The sequence below is a fragment of the Sphaeramia orbicularis genome, chromosome 21, assembly GCF_902148855.1.
Source record: "Sphaeramia orbicularis chromosome 21, fSphaOr1.1, whole genome shotgun sequence".
NCBI lineage: Eukaryota > Metazoa > Chordata > Actinopteri > Kurtiformes > Apogonidae > Sphaeramia > Sphaeramia orbicularis.
Window position 1 is genome coordinate 34726419 of NC_043977.1, and position 19980 is coordinate 34746398.

The 19980-nt window shown below is 34.0% G+C and overlaps 2 long non-coding RNA genes across 2 annotated transcripts; one reads left to right on the plus strand and one right to left on the minus strand.

Annotated features, from left to right (window-relative positions):
* Positions 1 to 725: 725 nt before the first annotated feature.
* On the minus strand, positions 726 to 15217 carry LOC115413088 (uncharacterized). Its single transcript, XR_003934427.1, has 3 exons — positions 15061 to 15217; positions 8303 to 8395; positions 726 to 1237 (listed from the first exon to the last, which is right to left on the minus strand). It is a non-coding gene; the product is annotated as an uncharacterized LOC115413088 (long non-coding RNA).
* On the plus strand, positions 3202 to 18603 carry LOC115413089 (uncharacterized). Its single transcript, XR_003934428.1, has 3 exons — positions 3202 to 3323; positions 18177 to 18182; positions 18592 to 18603. It is a non-coding gene; the product is annotated as an uncharacterized LOC115413089 (long non-coding RNA).
* The last annotated feature ends 1377 nt before the right edge of the window (positions 18604 to 19980 follow it).

Below are 19980 nucleotides of genomic sequence, written 5' to 3' on the forward strand. Positions count from 1 at the left end.
GATTTAATTCTTGAAATATTCTGATTTTATTCACAAAATATATAATTTCTTTGTGGTCGGTGTGGCTCATAACTAAATACTTCTTCGACAGGGTGTTTGTGCAGGTCTTGAAAGACTTAAAAAGAATGGAAATTTGAAAATCTGTTTTCCAGGCCTTGAAAAGTCTGGAATTTTGTGTGAAAATCTTAATAAAGTATGGAAAAAACCTTCTCTTATTGTCGAATTTTAGAGAATGCTCAAAGGCAAATAATCTTGTCAGATAAGAAATATATGCGCATATAAAAAACTTGATATGATTTCAGTAACGGGTCGGTACTGGAATGATTCTAGTGAAACTTGTTTGTGTGATATCTTTGCACTTTTGATGATTTTTGATTATTTTGATTGGCTTTTTTGATTTTTGTGATTTTTCATATGTTTTGAAAATGTTTCTGTCGGTAAAACATAATTTACTACAATTTATGCATTCATTTATTCTTACATTTATTAAAATGAGCTTTTATACTACACACAACAGGTACAATCTCAACCAAAAAGGTAAGCACACAAGTATAAAAGTACATAAAGTCAAGGTCTTGGTGGGAGGGAGAGAAAGAAAATCGCAGTTTTGAAAAAGTCAGGAATTTTTGTTTGGATAAAGCGCAAGTACCCTGTTAGAAAACAAGTATTTCTAACACTAGACCAGAACACAAATACAATGTCAGGGTTTTCTTTGGTTTGTTTGCATGTTTTAATGGAAATTATTACAGTGACATAAAAAAGAGCACAGGTACGATATAGGACTAGGCTCGGGTTTATCAGCAGAGTTCATTTTCATCCAGGCTGATCACTTCCTCTGCTGGGGGAATTGATGATCAGACTTTCATTCTCTCTGCTAATTCTCACTGGTGTTAACAAAAATCTGGCAGGAAAACTGAGAGCAGGACGGAGGTGAGGGGTCAGAATCTCATGGTGTAGATGACGAAAATTAGGAGCTTTTTAATAGTTGATAGTTGTTTTAATCATCTTTAGAACAGATGTTAAAATATTCCAAAGTTATAGATTACAGCTTCCCACAACATGAGATCAGAGACCAATGCCCTGTATTTGTTGTTTGTCAGCTCATGATGAACCCTCCGCTCGACCATCCAGCTCTCAGTTTACTTTCAGGATCCGCAGTCTTCCTTCCTCTGAACGGCCGTCTCTCCCGGTTGAGGAATGAAGGCTGGATCAGCGCTCATCATGCCGTCTTTTTCTCCTGCACAAATAAACACAGCAAGACAGGAAGGTTATAATTAAAGCTGATTATATCTGCTTTCTTATGGAGTTTGTTTTTACTGAAATGTTCTTGTTAATTAATTTTAATTTCCTCTAAAAAGTCCACTTTGGGAGGTGGTTTGATAGAAGGAGAGAGATTTAGTTGACTCTTGTTGCCTTAGTTGTTTACATTTTAGTGAAAATACAGCAGTCATTTTCCCCACTTATTTACTGTTGCCTCCTCACCTACACTAAATTTACAAAAGTATTGGGACGTGTTGAATTCAGATATTTCAAATGTCAAATGTCATAATATAGTTTTATATTGTGATAAATACTACATTGCATTTTTGGAAATATTAATGTTTATCCTCCTGAGACCCAGGAAATGTCAGCCATAAAATTTTTATGGAATGTCCTTTGTGGTGGACAGTTTTCTTTTCTTTTCTTTTCTTTCTTTTTTTTGTATAAAGTTGTGAAACTCCTGTCCACAAGTGTGGACAAAAAACCCATAGCTAGGTCTTAGGAGGTTAAATCTCAAATCAGCTTGAACAGGACATCTTACAACTGCAGCCATAATGTGTCCCAATATTTTTGTCCATATAGGTTAGAAACTCATATTTCCTTAAAGTTTAATGTGAGATTTTTCTTCCTAAGTGAGATGTGAAGAAAGTAGATGTTTAGTTGTGTTAGAAAATTATTATTTACAGTCAGAGCATGAAAAATACTATAGTAATTTAGAGTTAGATCATTTAACCCTTTCATGCATAGTGCTCACTACAGTGGAAAGCTATTCTACAGCTGTTCTCTTGTGTATTCATGGATTTTGTTGTTTTAGTTGCAGATCAGCCAACAGTGGATGCTCATGCATCATCCCATACACTGCAATTTACAGGGTGGGGAAGAAAAATTTACAATATTTTGAGGCATGGATTGAAAGACAGTGTATGACCAATTAGTTTAGTGAAAGCCATGAGAATTTATTTGCCACAAGAAAATTTACATAATAGAAAATGTTTTTATTTTATGTGTCCTCCTTCTTTCTCAATAACTGCCTTCACATGCTTCCTGAAACTTGCACAAGTGTTCCTCAAATATTCGGGTGACAACTTCTCCCATTCTTCTTTAATAGTATCTTCCAGACTTTCTCGTAATAGTTTTGCTCATAGTCATTCTCTTCTTTCCATTATAAACAGTCTTTATGGACACTCCAACTATTTTTGAAATCTCCTTTGGTGTGACGAGTGCATTCAGCAAATCACACACTCTTTGACGTTTGCTTTCCTGATTACTCATATGGGCAAAAGTTTCTGAAAAGGTATGGATAATAGTGTTAGGTATGATTATGACATCAATATATGTTTGGTTTCAAAACAATTGACGTAGTGCCTGCTGAGAAAAAATAACTAAATGTTCATTGTAAATTTTGCTTCCACACCCTGTATACCATTACTGTAACTTTTCTGTTCTTGATAAACCTGATCTGCAGTAACATATTTCAGTGTGAATCAATTGCTAATTGTTATTAGACTGTAATTATCAGTTTGTTTGTTTTTTTTTTAACAAAAAGTAGTTATTTTTTGTTGCACATTCTTATAAATGAGTAATAACTAGTATTAGAGTATGTTAAAATGTGAGAAACCATCAGATTAGTGTCATTAAAAATGTTTGTATTTCATAGTTTTCACACAGTATGTCAGTAAATGCAGTGTTTCTTTGCTTCCAAACCTAAACACACAGTGTCCAGCTGAATGGACATTTTAGTAACTTGAATCACATTGTTTTTTTCATGCCTAAAGAGGAATAAAAACACTCAGGAAAAAAAAATCTTGTTTAAGGTTCTCATAATTCATGCATGAAAGGATTAAAATCATGGTGATATAAAAAAAAAAAAAATGTTGAAAGAAATTAAATAAAACCCATCACTGAGGCATTTGGAAGCAAAGATAATTTAAACCAAACTAACCAATGCAATGCAACAATATTTATCACAATACAAAACTATAACATTTGTCATTATTGTTTTGTATCCCAGACCGCTGTTGGAAAAGGAACACCTGAATTAAACGTGTCTGAATACTTTTATCGTGTATAACCAGGTTCACAGATGGGAAATGTTAAAGCAGGGGTGGCCAACCCTGGGCCTGGAGAGCCTTTATCCTGCATGTTTTAGATCTATCCCTCTTCCATCACACCTGTCAGGCATTATCAGACCTCTGCGGAGCTTGATGATAGGCTTATCATTTGAATCAGATGTGTTGGAAGAAGGAAACATCTAAAACATGCAGGATAGTGGCTCTCCAGGACCAGGGTTGGCCGCCCCTGTGTTAAAGTATCATATGAGACTAGCTCGTTAACCGATCCACGGGTTCTAGATGTGGTAGTTTTTATGCTGTTTTGTATTCGTGTATGCTGTACTGCATTTGTCCAGCAGTCACCGCCAAAAGCCTTCTGGCCATAGCAACATGATTGTAAGGCTATTGTATTTCAGAATTACTAATATCTCCCAAAATATTGGTCCTATCAACTTGCCGTTTTCAGTAGTCTATTCCTTAAGCAAAAATACATAAGTATGCCAAACTACAGCAGTCAGCTCTTTCCAGATTTTGTGTGAGTCCCCAGACACACACACACACACACAGGGGCCACTTGGCTTTTATAATATAGATGCTCAGAAACATTCTGGGTCATAACAAAGAGAATGGGTACCTGAGATAAGCACCAGCACCCCTGTGATTAAGTGTTTCAGAAAATGAAAGAAAAAAAATGAAGGGCTCTGCTGAATGTGTTAAACCAGTGCGTCCTGTGGCTTTAAAAAGGTCGAAAGCTGGATTAAAGCAGTTCTAGAAGGTTTTTACACACCTTTGTGCCTGTTCTGTACAAATTCATAGTAGGAATTTATTCATGTAAAACAGGGGTGTCAAACTCATTTTAGTTCAGGGGCTGCATTCAGCCTAAAATGATCTAAAGTGGGCCGGACCGGTAAAATAATATAAATAATAGGATAAGAACTTTTGAGTGCAAGAAGTGAAATTCTGTAATGAAAATGTTTAAATCTACGAAGTGTACTTGAACATAACATGAACAACCTGAAAATTCTTAAGTAAAATCAGAGCAATTTTAACAATATTACACCTTAGTTTATCATTTATACGTGTGAATCACAACATACAGATCACAGTTTATCTACAAATTTATCTACAAATACACAAAATAACAGAGAGAATATTTTTAAAATTCCACATACGTCTATTAAGACATTTGAGATTATTCACATTTTTTTTAAAAAGGCTAGTCTGTAAATGTAAACATTTTTGTGAAATGTAACTCTTTTTTACACTAAAATAAAGAGAAAAATTAGCAGTTTTCATTATTTATCAGTTATTATGATAGTATTTTACTGGTTCTGACCCACTTTAGATTGAACTGACCTAAAATGATTCTAACATCTTTGATCGTTAATATCTTAGGTGTAATTTTTGCATTTCACAAATTCATCCTACAGGCCAGATTGAAGCCTTTGGCAGGCCGGATTTGGCCCCCGGGCCGCATATTTGACACCTGTGATGTAAAAGAAAACACTAAATTATAATATACAAAATCAGTTAATACAAATGCATAAAACCCTCAAAGTTAATTGCAAGTCAGTACTTGGTGCACAGTTGTTGGGGATGATTTTAGGATTGCTGAAGCTGGCTGGAAACTAGAACTGATTAAAGTATTGATCTAATGATTGTGAATGAGACTAAAACCTCTGCGATGCAAAAAGATGTTGATTATTTTTAGATATATTTCAGACATACTATTGTGACTATGACAAACATTGCACTGATATTTCATCATAAAATCCCTCCATTTCTTTGATGTACTTATTTGGGAAGACAAAAATCAAACACTACTAAGAGAGACAAATCCATAAGCATTCTCCCCTTCGATTGTTACATTTGACCAGGAGACTCAAGTCAGCTGAAGGTGAGAGTGAGCTCGGCCGTCTGTCGTCCTGGTGTCTGACACTATATTCTCATTTCTTGTCTTGTCAAAGCCAACAGGTAGGACATGCTAAACTGAAAGCCTCATTAGAAACACAGGGGCTGATTTGTTGTCAGCAGTGTGAGAGGATGCAGAAAGAGGATGAAAGGAATAAAGAAATGTGTCAGGAAAGTGTAATCCGCTGCCGGTCTGAGTCATCTCCACTGAGAAACGACCGGATGGAGTTGGACTCAATAAAGCTGTTTCCAACCCTCGGATCAATGCGTTTTGTTTGATCCACTGCAACAGATTATAAAGAGGACGTGAGGACTGGAAAGCTCCTGCCAATCATTTTAATTACCAACATGGATTTGTGTCGATATTATGCTTCCCCCTTATTAAAATTTAAAGCTTTAATGTTTTTTTTCACTTTGATGTTTACAATCTGGAACAAAACACTTCCTCACAGCTGTAAGGAATCATGCATACGCTTTTCACGGCTGCAGTTATCTCCTTTTTCTACTACATCTAAGTAATGTACAAAGGCAGCTGGACTTGATAGCTGCATTCACATACCGCAGCCTGGATGACTGAGAACCTTTATGTACCTTTTCTAATAAACTCTCACTTTTCAAATGTCTTTTTTATCCCGGCATCAGTCTGACACCAAATTATTATCATTGCACAACTGGAAATCACAAAGAAAAGCATCAAATCATATTAACTTGCATAAAACTGTAAATGTTTTGCTTGCAAGAGAAGATCATTTTATTCTGTTTCCATAACGTCACAGACAAATATCATCTGCCTTCTTATAAATTATCCCAATTATGATTCTAAAAGATTAGATTAACCTATAAAGACTCAAGACCCTAACTGGCAACCAAATTCATTTGTTGCTCTAAAATATTTAATAATATCTGATCCAGTCATTCTATCAATACATGTAAATGATTAGTGTAAAATGTTGTTTGTCATCTTTCATGGTCATCAGATATGACCCATTTGGATGTTCAGAAGCTCTGTAGTTACCATGGAAACACCATCATCTTCTACAACATTAATTCACCAGTAAAACCCATGGAGTTGGATCAATAGCAGTGGATGGACACACATGGTTTATGTTCAAATATTGATATCTTTGCTGAAAAAGTCACTTTTTTTCATTTTTCTCTGTTTTGACATAATAACCTTTGAATTTACACAAGAACATCTACATGATCTGTAAATCAAATCTAGGAAAATACATGGTTTACGGTGAAAGAATAGAATATTATAATAAATGGTGATAAATCACTAATGATAGGTTACATAGAGAGAAAATTTGATTTGGGAACTGACACAAAAGTACCACTGGGTCTTTAGGGTTAATTTAGTTATTGACAGCACACTGAAAATACTCTACTATCAGTACACTTTGTATCGGTACTAAAAACTAAATGTAATAAAAAGTAAAATTTTACAGTAAAGTGGTCCCTGTTAGGGTTTTACTGTTATTTGCAGTGATTGTAGATTATTTTACTGCTTCTTTAAAGTATATGTTGCATTTGACTGTTCTTTAATCTTTAAAGTTGGTTTAATATACTTCATATACAGATGGTCAGTTTAATCTACAGCAATGCATCATATTCTATTAGATTATCATATGTTCAAAAACAGGCCTGTTTTCAACTTTCTCAAAATGCATTTTCCACAGAATTCAAGAGCTTTTTTAAGGGTTTATTTAACCCTTTCATCCATGAATTATGATAACCTTATTCAGGATTTTTTTTTTCCTGAGTGTTTTTATTCCTCTTTAGGCATGAAAAAAAAAAAAAAAACACATTGTGACTGTTTTTAAATGAACCTATTTTTTTTATGGAGTTATAAAAAATGTCCACTCAGCTGGATACCATGTGTATTTTTGAAGCAAAGAAACATGTATTTAAAACCAATCATCAGAAATTGATATGAAAACTATGAAATAAAGACATGTTTAATGCAGCTAATCTGATGTTTTATTTTATTTTATCATACTCTAATACTAGTTATTACTCACTTCAAGGAGATGTTAGTGCAGATCAGGTTTATGAAGAACAGCAAAATTACAGTAATGGTATGAATTGCAGTGTATGGGATGATGCATGAGTATCCAATGTGTTGGCTGATATGCAATTTAAACAACAAACCCCATGAATATACTTGTAGAACAGCTGTCTACTGTAGTGACCACTATGCATGAAAGGGTTAAGATTTATCTAAGAAGGATTTTTTTTAAAGCCAACCCACTGATAAACATTGTGACGCCCGCAGATGAGTTTTAAGCCGTGTAATTGGCTGTTTCTGAATGAAATGCTATTTTTAATAGGTCAAAGAGCCCTCTTCATCTTTTCTACTAATGATTCAATTACATCTGCAATACTAGGCCAAAAACACCCTCTAATAAGCTAAAAACTATGAACTCTGTGGTGTTAAATTGTTTTGCAAACACTCAAGATGATCAGAATTGTGCTATTTTTTTAAAATACTTTTTCTTATAATATTGTTTTGTTTGACCCATTTCAGGGTTAACTGTTGAAAAAGTGAAAAAAAAACAATCATGGAAAGGAATGCTTCTAGGACCCAAAAAAAGAGTTTTTGAAGTGCTCTATGGAAAAAGAGATTCATGAAGTAGATGAAAAACAGGATGAAAACTCCAAGGCACTCTTTTTAAGCATTAAAATGCAGAAGTGTTTTACTTGACTTCCTGATGGAGGCTTGAAATGCGTTGAAGTGTTTTTTAAGGTCTACACATGACCAAGCAGTGAGAATAAAAGCATTTTAATGCTTAAAGTGAGTGCCTTGGAGTTTTCTTCCTGTTTGTCACCTGTTCAACTTTGATAAATAAAACTAATATTAACGACTACTACTGACAAACTACTAGGAAAACAGTCTCACATTTTACATTCTCCAACCTGAACAATCTTGGTGGTTCTGATGAGGAAACGACTTTGATTTTTTGACTTTTTGACTTCCATTACAGAAAAATATCTTTGTGTTCTTGTTGTTTTTAAAGTGAGTGTATTAAAGCCAGTTTTCTTCCGTCTTCCCTTATTGATCGTTGCTCCCTAGTACTCACCTTTTGCCTGTCTACATGCTGTGGTGCTTATTTTCTCCGGCTGTTCCTCGCCTCCAAACGAAGCCCGGATCTTGCGCACCACATACCGACAGGCTGCAAACAAATCAACACCACAGTGTGTTAGCAGAGGGCAAAAAAACATTATTCTTCTTAAGTTTCACGTACTGCTGTTCATATTTGTAATATACGATTCAAACAGCAGTGTCTCCACTTGGTCTGGATGACATATCAGGAAAGTAGAATGGCAATTTAAACATTTAATGAACATTTATTAACTACTAGTTGTATATTGTGTGTATCTGTGGTCCAGTTCTTCCTAATCAAGATCCACATTTCTGATATTCACAATGAAATTACTCCTAGGACAAATGATGTAACGTTTACCATTTATGTGTATTGGGCTCTTAATTTCAGATATCCACAACTACAGTCATTTCTGATATCTGCGTAGGGTTATTACTGTAAAATTCTCATTTCATACACTCTATGGTCCAATTGTAATACATCAGATTTTAATATCAGGTATCCATAACCATTCTGCAGATACATAATGTCATGTTTAATGTGCAAAAATACAATGTGACTAATAAAAAATGTATAGTGAATATGTATTAGCATTGGATTAGGAATATCCTTGATAGTTATTCATCATGGAAAGATCTCATATTATTTCATTTCATTTTAATTCAGAAAAAGATTAAAGTGTTACACTGAAATGCATTACATTTAAACTGACTGTTTGCTGCTGTTGTGCAGCACGTCAAAGACAGAATCACAATTATTAGGCAAAATAACAACATTATAACCATATCTGCAATATGTAATTAATAAAGTGATTGATTGTTGACTGCTAAATTGCTGTTACCACAATTATTTTGATAATCAATAATCAGTTTGAGTCATTTTTTTTAAGAAAGAAACATCAAGATTTTCTGATCCCATGTTCTGAAATAAGTGCATTTTTCTTCACTGAGAGTAAATAAATGATTTTTTTTTTTTTAATTTATTTGTTTGTTTGCTTATTCATTTATTATTTATTTATATTTATTATATTATGTTATATTGATGTGAAATTTTAATTTGCAATACAACCAAGAAAATATAGGAATTGTTGATGATAAAAACAGTGAAGGTAAAAATGTAGCGAAAAAGAAATAATTCAAAAGGAATTACACTCAGAAACTGGATAATCAGTGGTGATAAAAGTAAATACAAATAATTAAAAGATATTTCAATAACACAACAACCTATGGTCAAATTTAATTTTAATAGCCCTCCAGATATTAGATACCAGATATTTACTGCATGCTGTTCCATGGTGCAGGTGCATGATGAATAAAATCATATTTTTCATCAACAGAAACAAATGGTACTTGCAGCATGATGACATTATTTGTGCTTGCTATGAAAAGAAAACAACAAGGTCAAGTAGGGATAGAGGTAAAAGTCCAGTTAGTGCTTTATGAGTAAATACTATCCAGTGTAATCAAGCAAACGTTGGTGCAATTCACAGTGATAGTTCATCTAATTATTTCCAGAAATAAATCTTACACTCAAGTGACAAACATCATCCAGTGGAATATGTTGCGCATGAAGCATGCATGAACACCATAGTCATTATGTGATAAAAATGTCAGTAATCATCTCCTTAAAAGGAAATCAGTCTAATGTCTCAGTTTAGTCATTAGTGGTTTCATGATATTCTAAATGTCATCAATAAACAAACCTAGACATTTATACTGTACATGTATATGTGCATTAATGGACCATTTTTAGTGGTTTACAAAACACTTGGGAGATTTGTGAGCCAGTGTTGAAATGAATGCATATGAGATTATTGTAGGAGTGAAAGTGTAAGTACTGGGGGAATGTTCATTTCTTTTTGTAAAAAAAAAAAAAGTAATGGCCAGGCTGTAGGTGTAGGTCTGCATTATCAAGGTGCTAGAGAGTGAAAGTGGAGTGCACAACAGGGTCTCAGGAGGGAAGGTTGCCATGGATTTTAGCAACTGCCTTAGTTATTTTCTTTGTGCAGAAGGACCAAAGTGGCAGATATTAAGAAACGTGTACAAAGCTAAATCTGGGTCATAAGTCTTGTTTTTTCATTAATTCACTCAGTATCCCCGTAGGATAGAATAGGATAGGATAGGATAGGATAGGATAGGATAGGATAGGATAGGATAGGATAGGATAGGACGGGACGGGATGGGATGGGACGGGATAAGATAAGATAAGATAAGCATGAAACAATTTAAAAGGAGGTACAAAGACTCAATTTTTCAGACGTACAGGGATGAGGGCAGTGTTGGGGATCACTGGGTGTTGTAAAGATGTACAAGTATATGGTAAGTGTGTGTATATGTATGTATAGGTGTGTGTGTGTGTATATATACAGGGTGGGGAAGCAAAATTTATTTTTAATTTATTTATTTATTTAGTTGTTTTTTTCTCAACAGACACTACGTCAATTGTTCTGAAACCAAACATATATTGATGTCATAATCATACCTAACACTATTATCCATACCTTTTCAGAAACTTTTGCCCATATGAGTAATCAGGAAAGCAAACGTCAAAGAGTGTGTGATTTGCTGAATGCACTCGTCACACCAAAGGACATTTCAAAAATAGTTGGCGTGTCCATAAAGACTGTTTATAATGGAAAGAAGAGAATGACTATGAGCAAAACTATTACGAGAAAGTCTGGAAGATACTATTAAAGAAGAATGGGAGAAGTTGTCACCCGAATATTTGAGGAACACTTGCACAAGTTTCAGGAAGCGTGTGAAGGCAGTTATTGAGAAAGAAGGAGGACACATCGAATAAAAACATTTTCTATGATGTCAATTTTCTTGTGGCAAATAAATTCTCATGACTTTCAATAAACTAATTGGTCATACACTGTCTTTCAATCCCTGCCTCAAAATATTGTAAATTTTGCTTCCCCACCCTGTATGTATGTGTATGTGTGTGGGTGTATAGATCTGTGTATAAATATGTATTTACATGTATGTGTTATTGTATTATGTGTTTATGTAAATCATATTATATTTGTTCATAATAATATAAAGCCAGAAACCAAATTATTTAATAGTAAGTATCAGTCATATTATGGTTTATAGTATAGATATGATTAGACTAGGAAGGTTATTATTGTTATTAATTATATAAGGAGAAGGGGTGGGAGTTTATAAGTTGTACTTCTTCTCACTCCTTTTTGAATATGCATTATATGTCTTATGTTTAAGTGTTTTGTTTATTTATTGTCTTCTGTTTGACATTCATATTCGAAATAAATACATCAATCAATCGATAAGATAAGATAAGATAAGATAAGATAAGATAAGATAAGATAAGATAAGATAAGATAAGATAAGATAAGATAAGATAAGATAAGATAAGATAAGAGCAGCAAATACAAAAATAAACTGCAGGGAAGACAGAAAATAGGCAGATGTGAAACCTGAAATATGAAGAGAAAACAGAAATCTGCTACTTATATAAATATTTCTACACATGTACTGTATATTTAAACATTATATACGTACATATACACTGAGAAAGAAAAGCAAAGAAAAGCAAATGTGTACACATGTGATCTTGAACTTTGAAAAGCACTACAATGTATTCAAAATGAAAATGAATGTAGGGTTTTGTTTTTTTTTATCTATTCTAATATATTCATCTATATTTTCAATAGCATGTTTTTTTGCTGTTGTTTTTTTCAAATTCACTTTTAACCACCATGAGTAACCACTCATCAAACAGGTCTTGGACCGAGGGCTCAATCATGCTGCCTTCAGGAACACTGATTGCTGTGGAAAGAATGAAAAACCTGTTCATCTGGGTTGTTTTTTTTTTAAATCCCTGACAGTCATCATGACCAAGCAGTAATATGTGACGGTGCCACTTGAAGCCTATTTCCTTATTTCCCACTCATACTTTACAAGTAAGACACGAGGCCAGACCACCATTCTGATGAAAGCATTTAATCAATCCTGGCTCTGTGTCACTGACCACCTGATGCTGTTAGAATTGATTTTTAAGCCGTTAATGATCGCCGTGAGAAGCCTCGCACCGTGTTATTTTCCAGATCATTTACTGATGTCCTTTCAGATGTGTCCAGATTGATTCAGGGATGTGACAGAGCCTTTGTGTTCAGACCGTGACTAACCTGCCTGAAATCTTAATCCTTCCTTTTCAGGGATTTCACGTTGTTTTAGTTAATTAGACATTCACTTGTCATTTACTTTACAAACTAATGTCTTTTATTTTATGATATTTAGTGAACTTCATTCTTTTAAATGTGGTTTCTTTTTATTGGAAAGCACTTTGTGACTGACTTTAGACAAATGCTATATACTTCTCTTTTCTCACTGGGTTTTTGGAGTTTTTCCTTGCCGAGAAGGAGGGTCTAAGGACGGGGGATATCCAGAACATGAATCCATTTCCTTCTTCTACTCTTTATTTGACTGTTACTTGCTTTCATACCCAACATATTTTTTTTTTCTATTATGCTTTTATGTTTTTATATTATATACCTGTTGTGAAGCACATTGAGACGGCCATGTGCATGAAATTTGCTCTGTAAAGAAAGTTGAATTGAATTGAACTGAATTGAATGCTTATTATTCTCATTATAAATGAATGAAAACTGTATCTGTGGGTATTTGAAATTAAAAGCCTAATGCACGTGAATGGCAAAATTACATCATTTATCCTAAAAACAATAACACTGTGGATTTCTGAAAGGTAAATTTTTTACTTTTATTATTTTATCTGCTTTCATTGCTTTCATTAATATGATATCACCTTTATATTCTTTTATTTGTATGAATTTCTATCTTTATTTCAGGTTTTTTTTCCCATGTTCTGCTTTCGATATGAACTGAAGATGATTTATTTGTCTTGTTGTGAGTTGTTGTTGAAACTGGATCAGTTTTTTTCCCTTTTGGAGTGTTTTTCTATCTACACGTCAACTTCAGTAAATAATGAGTGGCCTTGTACCACTACCGGGTGTAGTGGAGTAGAATGGAGCAAATCAGAACAGCTTTATTGTCACATACACAATCATACATTGTACAACATGCAGTGAAATATATGGAGCACATATATGTAGTAATGTAGCACTTTAAAGTACTATTTAGACACAGTATTTGAGTAAATGTACTTACCCCTTCAATACCTAAATACCTAACTGACATGATTTATTAGAGCACTGGTTCCCAACCTTTTTTGGCTCGTGACCCCATTTTAACATCACAAATTTCTGGCGACCCCAGACATTCAAAACAGAGACTTTTTTTTTTTTTGCTAAAATTAAGCTGTTTTTGATCATGTAATAGTTTGCTATGCTATGTTGCAAATAAACATTAATTTTAGACCACATTTAGTCTATATAATGTATATTATTATTGACGGAGGCAGAAAAGCCAGGTGTAGATTACTGCACAAAGTGAGAATTTTATTTTCCTTGGTCAGGATATGTACAGTCAGTCCAGCTTGGATTTACAAGGCTGACAATTAATACTGAACAAACAATAACTCAAACTATGAATTATGAAAGAGCTGCAGCATCTGAAACCGACCACAATGAACATTTGAAAGATAAACAGTACCACAGTGCTTCAGTTTCAGCTTCACAGTTTGTCATGTTTTTTATGGATTGGGATTGTCTCTGTCAACTCACCATATATTTTTTATTAGTAAACTTTTTTATTATTATTATTATTATTATTATTATTATTATTATTATTATTATTATTATTATTATTAGACATTTCAGGCAACCCCATTTGAATTCCTGGTGACCCCATGTGGGGTCCCGACCCCAAGGTTGAAAAACACTGTATTAGAGTATTATCCTCTGTATTTAGCATTTCACATGTGAAAATAGGTGGTTTCCTATATCTAAGTAACTGATCATGCACATTTTCATAAGAGTTCAGAGTAAAACCAGAGGTTATTATATCAAAACAGAGAAAACTGACTTTTCAGAGAAATGTCATTAAATGAACATAGAACAAGCATCTACAACCACCACCATTTCTTAAACTATATGGGTTTTACAGGTGAATCAAGAAGAAGATGATGTTTTCACAATCACCATGGAGCTTCTGAATTTACAAACAAAGACACATCTCATGGCGATAAAAAGCTGAAAAACTGCAATTCATCTGAATTATTTAAGTGTACTGATAGGATTAGTGGCTCAAAAGATATTAAATGTTTTAAGTAGATGCTTAGGGTTATTTAATTTATTTGTTAATCATTGCATGTAACATAGGCAGGAAATTATAAATGCAGAGCACATCCACTGGAGGGTTGTGTATTTTCCACACATGCAGCATTGCATCCATACACCCCCAGGTACTTTCCATTGTAAGACCTTGTATACACAAATCTACATGCCTATTTCAGTTTTATTGCTTTTCAGAACCTTGGACACACTTTGCCAATTTTCTACCCAGGGAAGACAGCTGAACACTTCCTGATAAAAAAGAAAAAAATGCTGAGTCACTCTCTTTGACTTCGCTTTTGTCTGTTTTGCTTGGGTTGGAACAGATATTTTGTCACGCTTTCATGCTGGGTTTAATATTTCACAAAATGGAACAGCATGAAGAAATAAGAGAGTATCTTTTATCCAAGTTAACAAATGTGAAGACCATAATGTTCAGTTACATAATCTCAAATCCAGGCCTGGTGCTTTGTCCCAGTGCAGAGAATAATTGATTTGTTGATAAAAACCCCTCAAAACTCACCATTGATGATTAGTCACACCATTTCCCACAGGTTGGGGAATTCTGCGTTGCAGAGGAAAAGTCAAGGCTCAGTGTCGTCTCAGGGGCTGAAGTTGTTTTTGTCTGTCTGACTCAGCTGTCTTCTGCAACTGGATCTCTTCCTCAATAACAAGTTAACCCCTCCCCCTGAAAAAACCTGCCCCACCCCTTCTACCCTGAGATGACAGCAGAGTTGTATAGGTCAGAGGGCAGTTACAGATAAGTGTGTTATTTCTGCAAAATGTGTGTGAAAAAGTAGAGATTGACCGGTTAATTTGTATCAGTTGAGTTTAGGTTCTTCTCAAGTGGAAGTGGTGACACAGAGGGAAAACAGGAGTGGCTAAAAAAAGAGTTTAAAAAAAAAATATATATATATATATATATATATATATATATATATATATATATATATATATATATATATATATATATATATATATATATATATATATATATATATATATATATATATATATATATGTCGAGGCCCAAAACGGAATCTGGCCCGATTCAGAATCGGGCCGGCCCAGATTGGAATTCTATTCTAGGCCGGCCTAGAATGGAATCCTGCTGCTATAATGTTATTTTTATACCATGTTTAATGCAAATTATCTAAATTATTATAAAAATCAATACATGGAATTTGCAAATATGTGAAAAAAAAATGAAACAAACAACATTCTAATTGTAAACTATAATACACTTTATTTACAAATAGAACCTAGTGGTACTCCCCACCAATATATGGTACAGTGAAATCGACTGAAATTGACAATAGTTGCTCAAGGTATGTAAGACTGAAAATGTAAAATTATGACAAATTATGGAATTATGGAACATTTGCATTAAACAAGGTATAAAAATAACATTATAGCAGCAGGATTCCATTCTAGGCCGGCCTAGAATGGAATTCCATTCTGGGCCGGCCCGATTCTGAATCGGGCCAGATTCCGTTTTGGGCCTCGGCATATATATATATATATTTATATATATATATATACTGCCAGAAAAGTAACACTGGGTCTTTATGGGTCAAATGGTCAAAGTGTACATGATTATTGAGATTATAAGAGAAAATTAAGTGAATGAGGACACACAGGGATTGGTGTATACTTTATTTTATTGATACAGACAGTTATGAGTACTTTTTTTTTTTTTGTGATAACATGGGTGATGGTTTTATGTATATATTTATTGTTTCATATGGGTGTATTCTTCTGAATAAATCACATAGGCAGCTAGTAGCTCTTAGTCGGTTGTTAGTGTTGGTTTTATCTGAGGATGAGGTTCATAAATGCTACTCTCGGTGCATGAAATTTCACTCCAGTTTCATGCTTCTCTGTAAAAAAAAAAAAAAAAAAGCTACCACCATCCTAACTGAAAAAAGAGCTGACAAAGTGGAAATAAACCATTTCAGTCATACATAATGTGTTTTTGTTGTCCATATTTTTGTGGGGTGGCACAGTATGATTAATTCTTTATCAGTTTTTTCCTACTCCAAATTATTATTATAATATTGGTCAGTCACTAGTAGAGAGTTTTTTATCTGTATCACACCTATGCATGCATTATCAGCTTTGTAAATGTGTAAAAAAAAAAAACATGTATACTGAGATTGGTGAGTTTGTATATATGGGAATCTGCAAATGTGTTTTTAGAGTTCATCATGAGTGTATACCTGTGGTGCATTTCACTGTTAAGAACCTTCCTAAGCAAAAAGGACTATTTTAGATGCTCCCTTGGTCTTGTTTAGTACTTCATAATCCATGTGATGTTTTATTATGCTGGTCGTTTGTCCAGGACAACAGATGGAAATTAGCTTCTCTGCTTAATCTGGTGCACTCATCCTGCTTTACTCCATTTTAATTTTAATGTTAATTTTAATGTATAATTAATGTCTTTCTTTTATTCTGTGAATGCATTTTAAATCACATTTAATCTCTGATGATTTTAATGTCTTTTTTCCCTTTTTGATTTTTATGTAATTTCAATCTCAATATTGCTTTTTTTTATTCTGTGATTTTTTTATGCCTTTGTAAAGCACTTTGAGTTACCCTGTGTATAAATAGTGCTATACAGATAAACCTGCCTTGCCTTGTTCTTTACAACTAATGCCGATACACACTGTCCTGTAACTAAATAAATACTAAAATACTGAACCCTTGTCACATGGGCCCAAACTCCACCATCCCCCCCCCACAGCCACATCCTGACTGTCTGAGTTGTGACAGGTGTGCTGGAGGATGACCGACTGCTTCCACTTCAGTTACTGAAACTCATCAAAGCTCAGCTCTGCTATACCTCCACTCTACCGGACTGGACTTACAGCTTATCTTCTGCTTTTCCACTTTGTTGCTTTGACTGTTTTATTCTTTTTTTTACCTTTTGCTTTTCCACTTTGTTGCTTTGACTGTTTTTTTTTTTACCTTTTGCTTTTCCACTTTGTTGCTTTGACTGTTCTTTTTTTTTTTTACCTTTTGCTTTTCCACTTTGTTGCTTTACCTGTTTTTTTTCACCTTTTGCTTTTCCAGATTGTTGCTTTACCTGGTTTTTATCTTTTTTCCAGTTTGTTTCTTTATTTCTGTTTCTATATTTTTTTTACCTTTTGCTTTTCCAGTTTGTGCTTTATCTGTTTTATTTTTTACCTTTTGCTTTTCCAGATTATTGCTTTGACTGTTTTATTTTTATTTATTTTTTTTTACCTTTTGCTTTTCCACTGTGTTGCTTTGTTTTATTTTTTACCTTTTGCTTTTCCACTTTGTTGCTTTGACTGTTTTTTTTACCTTTTGCTTTTCCAGTTTATTGCTTTACCTGGTTTGTCCCTTCTCTCCAGATCCTGCTTAGTCCAGTCCACATCTTCATCCTCTGCTCACTTCTGCTCAGTCCTGCTTGCTCTCTGCTCCATCCACCTACCAAATACCCCCACTCTCTCAGTGCCAGCCTCCCCCTACCAGCTACCAACCAAGTCTCATCTTCAACTTGCACCTTTGTTTTATTAATGAATCACCTTCACTCAGTGTCTGCTTCCTGTCCGTTTCTTCTTCTGGGTTCAGTCTCAGCCTTTGCATGACCATTTTAACCACCCAGGATCCCAAAAGCATCAGGTTATGACAAGTAAATAGAAGTCAGTGTAAATCCTTAGATGACATACAGTATGTCACACAATGCAGTTTGAGTGTTTTGGCAAAACACCAGATTTTATGGACATTAGATCAGGGTTCAGTCCTGTTTTATGCTGTGTTTATTAACGCATTTTCTCTCTTTGTCTTTCTTATTTCAACCCAACTATTATACCCAAACTAAGATGTTTTTATGCTTAAACCAAACTAAATGTAATCGTGGCATTGTTACACCATCTGTTAGACTACGGTACATGTTGGAAAGCTTTTGGCTGCCTGATGCTTTGAAATGCGTCAGCCTGATCTGGTCTACGTGACAGTTTAGGAGTGAGAATGATGAACTTAATCAAGCACCTAAGTGGGTAATAAATGTCATGTGTACTGAGATTTGGAGTGTGAGGTTAGGTTATGTTGTTACATAAATATGGATAAATCTGAATAACCACAGAATGAGATGCATAGATATGCAGCTCTTTACAAATAATTAGAAATAATTAAGCCACATTAATACTCACATAGTTTCAGACACGGACTTTTAAACTGAAATCTGTTTGTTGGTGGATTCGCTAATGTCATTTCATTCATTCTTTAGCCAAATATAAAGGGTTTAGATATTCACTCATTCAATATGTACTTTAACCAATAAAGACCCAAACATCCACCATCTACCAAAATCTTCTACTGATATAAACTGTGTAATCCGTGTTGATCCACTAATCCTATCAATCCATGTAAATAATTGGTGTAAAATGCAGTTTGTCATCTTCTCATGGTCATTAGTTATGACCCGTTTGGACATTCAGAGGCTCCGTAGTTACCATGGAAACACCATCATCTTCAACAACACTGATTCGCCAGTAAAACCCATGGAGTTGGATCAATGACAGCGAATGGACACACTAGGTTTAAGTTCAGTTAATGATAGATTTTGCTGAAAAAGTCACTTTTTCTTCAGTTTTCTCACAATTTGATATAATAACCCTCAACTTTAATCTGAGCTTTGATGAACCTCTGCATGATCAGTAAATTAAATATTGAAAAATCCCTGATTTTCACTGGAAAGAAAAAAAAAAAAATCAACCACGAAATACAGAAGATAATATTACAATAAATGGTGATAAACCACTTAATGAAGGTTAAATTAAGAGAAAAATTCATTTGAGAATGACCACAAATGTCACACTGGGTCCTTATAGGTTAAAAAAGTGTATTAATACACAAAATTAATAAATGTAACATATGGTTTATTAATAAAATAGGCTACAGTGAAATTTTAATTGGCATATTTAGTACATTTTAACCAGTTTGAGTATAAAATTACCCTAATACTGAGAAAACTTTAGCAATGAAAGTGTAAAGAAATATATTTATTCTATTAATAACTCATTTTAAAGTCACAGTTTCAATACTTTTAAACATCCATCTGAACATGTCATGAATAAATAAAGTTTAAAGACACTGTGAGGATTAAAAAGTTGTTGTTGCTATAAGTTGCTATAAAATTAATGGGTAGCACATTGTTTCCATGCCATGCATTTGTGTATTAGCAGCTATTCATGGTATGGTATGGTATGGTATGGTATGGTATGGTATGGTATGGTATGGTATGGTATGGTATGGTATGGTATGGTATGGTACGGAACAGTACGGTATGGTACGGTTCGGTACAGTACGGTATGGTATGGTATGGTATGGTATGGTATGGTATGGTATGGTATGGTATGGCATGGTTTCAGAGGAAAGATGCTTGGTGCCAGGTTACAGCATAAGTGCTACTTTACAC